Below are 3,971 nucleotides of genomic sequence, written 5' to 3' on the forward strand. Positions count from 1 at the left end.
CTTCTTTCACACAGCATTAAGATACATATACAAATTAAGAGACCACAGCAACATTTTTAGTTTCGCTCATTTCTCAATTAATGGGTGTGCGTCTATGACTTATAACCCAAACTTAGCCACTGAGGATGAGAGGCTATACTCCACAGAGCATAAAAAGCAGAGGCTCTACTCTACGTTCTGCTTTAGTGGGAATCTTACTTCGATTCCTCACAGAATTTATTTATTATATGCTTTCACTTGCTCACCGTACGTAAGTGCAGGAGAGTACCCAGAGTTTATCATAAAACATGAAGCTAATTTACCTCAAGCAAAGACAGTAGCAGAATAGCAGCTTCTATATAGGGCTACAGAATATATATACAAAGCATAAACAAAGTGTCCACATTTAAGGGCATAAGCTGAATACATTATTTATCAGCTAAAGTGCAGATAAATGGGTGTGTTTTGTCTTCCGAGCTACTAATTCCGGAATGGCCTGCTTCCTGTCTAGAGGTGAGGCCATTTCATTTACATGACGGATTTGTCTGCCAAACGACAACAGAGCGCTGCTTTCTGGACATACAAACACTGGATATATCATCTCTAGAAGCTTAATGTAGTGAGCGAAGCTAAATAAAATTACTAGGAGAGATAGGCAAAAAACAGCACAGTCTGTATTACCTATAATATAGAATTTTCAAACCGAACAACCTTTTTCGCCTTAATACTGCACACTATTACAGAATAATCATAAGAGACTATCTAGTGTTTTTCTATACATACATAAGTAAATCATGTAAAGTGTTAGCTATATATCCCACACCCCTGGAATAGTCTCTGGAATTAAGGACCTAAAGTGATATGACTATTCAGCAAATCACAGGATTTGAAAAGGTGGTCATCCTGTAATAGGCCGTCCTACCACCCAGAGCAACACACTTCCTCCTATCAGGTAAAGAGCGGAAATGCAGTCCCCCCCAACCCCCCCTCCCCCCCCACTAGAAATTATGGAGTCAAGCTTCCCCCATTTGGGAATTCACAGGAGTCAGCACAGCCTCAGTGCAATGGCTAACCCTCACCCTAGGTAGACAGTCTTCTAGATCATGACATTTCCCCTGTGGGGTAACAAAATTTATCTGGAAATTACAGGAAGACGCTAAGTAGACACTAAGTTAAGCAGCAATCATGCAAACAGTACAACAACTACATGGAGTTTGGTTAGAGAAAGGATAAGAGATTTATCGGCAGCTCCCAAAAGTACTCCAGTGGTGCAATTGGTTAGTGCATGGTACTTATATAGCAGTACAACAGGGAGTAATGCTGTGGTTGTGAGTTCAAGCCTCATGTGAAGCTCGTGCGTTTTGGCGTCAGTGTGTAGCTCAGCAGACTATGGAGTGTGCGTAAGTTCAACTCCTGACTACTATTACAACATGACTACTATTACTTATTTTGACCCTCATTATTAAGGCTTTAGATTCAATTAGGCTTTCGACTCATGACTTATATTTATATACCAATGTATTAAAATTTTTCAATGTCGTGTTATGTTTTGTGTAATTATACAACAGAACAGTTGTTCTAGGCCACACTAATGAGAAAACCATTTTAATATCCAGTATTTTAATCATAAACGTTAATATCAGAGTGAGAACGCTGATAGAAAATAATCGATGACAATTCATAGGTTATGAAATTCTTGTGTTATAAGCCTCACGTTTTATTAACGAAATATTTCACATGCCTCACATCCACACGACGTCATGACAAGTAGCGGTAGCCCTTTGATAATTTCTTAGCTCGCAGACAGGGATATTATTTTCTTACTGTCATGCAACAGTGTGCAATCAACCGCTTTCAAAAACAGTGGTCTGTGACTTGTTATACTTAGGATGCAATTCAAACAGCTTCTGTATTTGCATTTCACTGACTCTATGTACAGTTTATTGTGAAAACCCGTGTGAGTGTGTGTCTGTGTGTGTGCTTTTGTGGTTACTGTAGAGGTTTTATATGGCCTGTACCATTGCTGTTACATGTATAATGCAATAATGAATTAACACATGAAACCGGACATATGGATACCATTAACATTGTCTTCCAATACACATAACTGTCATAAATAGATACATTTACTCACAATAGTCATAAACACCAATCACATATATAATGTACAAATATATCAAATATATGCCTATAGCACATGGAACATGGGGATCTGTCCCTTCACAATGGATTTTCTCAGGTCACAAGCAATAAAAGAGAATGATCAAGATGGAGTTTAGGTAAAGTGTTGCCCAGTGTGAGGTGCATCACTGCTTGGTAGCTGCTATAGCTTGACAAACAGAGCATTATATAGACATTCCTCTACTTACGAATGAGATACGTTTCGAATGGCCGTTCGTAACTTTAAATGTTCGTAAGTCGTTTTTCAACATAATTTTACGGGTATATGTAAGTACAAAGAACTAGTATGCTGGGAGTACGCACGCTACACTGCTGCACGGCGGGAGTAGTGGCCAGAAGTCGTACTAGGTGGGATTGGCGCGCAGAAAAAAAATTGATGTTGCGGACAGGAAACGGGAGCCCAAGGAACACAGTTTGGACTTACAGTCCTCTTCATTCGTATGTCTGAAAGTTCGTAAGTAGAGGAGCGTCTGTATTCACAATGCAAAGGTCAAAGGTGCAAATCCTGGAAAATTCACACGAACTGTAAGCTTCTGCGTATTGTTAGATGCTTTGATTAAAAGCATCATGTCAATGTCCTAAGTGTGGCATGGTGGTGCTGCTGTCTCCCTTTAGGAGAAGTGATTCAGTCTGTTTCTCGGCTCCATGTATGTTGTGTTTGCATGTTCTCCTCATGTCATAATGGGGTTTCCTCTGGGTGCCCCCCCCAGTCCAAAACCATGCTGAGATGAACTGGAGTTACCCAGTCCCTGTAGGTTAGTGTGCCCTGCGACGGGTTGGTGCCCCATCCTGGGTTATTCCCTACTTTGTGCCCATATGACATGTGGTTACAGAAAATGTATGGATTGTATGAATATAGCTCAGCAATGTGCAGCTGATGCCTCATTTCTAAACTGACTGGGAAATATTAGGAGAGTGTGCAGAACACTGGAGGCAATAAATGAGGGTGATCGGATTAAAAATCCAGTGGGGTCATTTGACCTGTTTTTACAGACACTCAGTGGACAAAGCGAAATGCTTATAACTGGTGAACTGTCTGAACGATCTTCTTTCATACTTCTGAATTAATATCTCATTAAAAACTATTTTTTCTAATTTAAAGGATGCTTACGATGGTTTAATGTTTTTTTTTTGCTTCTTTCTTACTCTCCTGCGGGCCTTAACTGGTGGTTATCCATCCATCCATCATCTCTCCCTTAATCCGAGGTCGGGGCGCGGGGGCAGCAGTCTCAGCAGGGAGGCCCAGACTTCCCTCTCCCCGGCGACTTCATCTAGCTCCTCCGGGGGAATTCCGAGGTGTTCCCAGGCCAGCCGAAAGACATAGTCCCTCCAGCGTATCCTGGGTCTTCCCCGGGGCCTCGTCCCAGTCGGTCATGTCAGAATCTCCTGCCCAGGGAGGCATCCAGTAGGCATCCTAGACAAATGCCCAAACCACCTCAACTGGCTCCTTTCAATGTGGAGGTGCAGTGGCTCTACTTTGGGCCCCTCTTTGATGTCCCAGCTCCTCATCCTCTCTCTAAGGCTGAGCCCAGCCACCCTGCGGAGGAAAGTCATTTTGGTCGCTTGTATCTGCGATCTCATTTTTTCGGTCATTACCCAGAGCTCATGACCATAGGTGAGGGTAGGAATGTAGATCGACCAGTAAATTGAGAACTTTGCCTTCTGGCTCAGCTCCCTCTTCACCAAAACAGAAAGGTACAGTGTCCGCATTACTGCTGACGCTGCACCGTTCCAACTGTCAATCTCTTGCTCCCTTTTTCCCCAAGACCCCAGATACTTGAAGCCCTCCGCTTGAGGCAGTAACTTTTCCC

At 42.4% G+C, this 3,971-nt stretch overlaps 1 pseudogene; it reads right to left on the reverse strand.

Annotated features, from left to right (window-relative positions):
- Positions 1–933: 933 nt before the first annotated feature.
- Positions 934–1,109, reverse strand: LOC125740890 (U1 spliceosomal RNA; annotated as a pseudogene).
- Between the last annotated feature and the right edge of the window lie 2,862 nt (positions 1,110–3,971).

Source organism: Brienomyrus brachyistius, chromosome 4 (assembly GCF_023856365.1).
Source record: "Brienomyrus brachyistius isolate T26 chromosome 4, BBRACH_0.4, whole genome shotgun sequence".
Lineage (NCBI taxonomy): Eukaryota > Metazoa > Chordata > Actinopteri > Osteoglossiformes > Mormyridae > Brienomyrus > Brienomyrus brachyistius.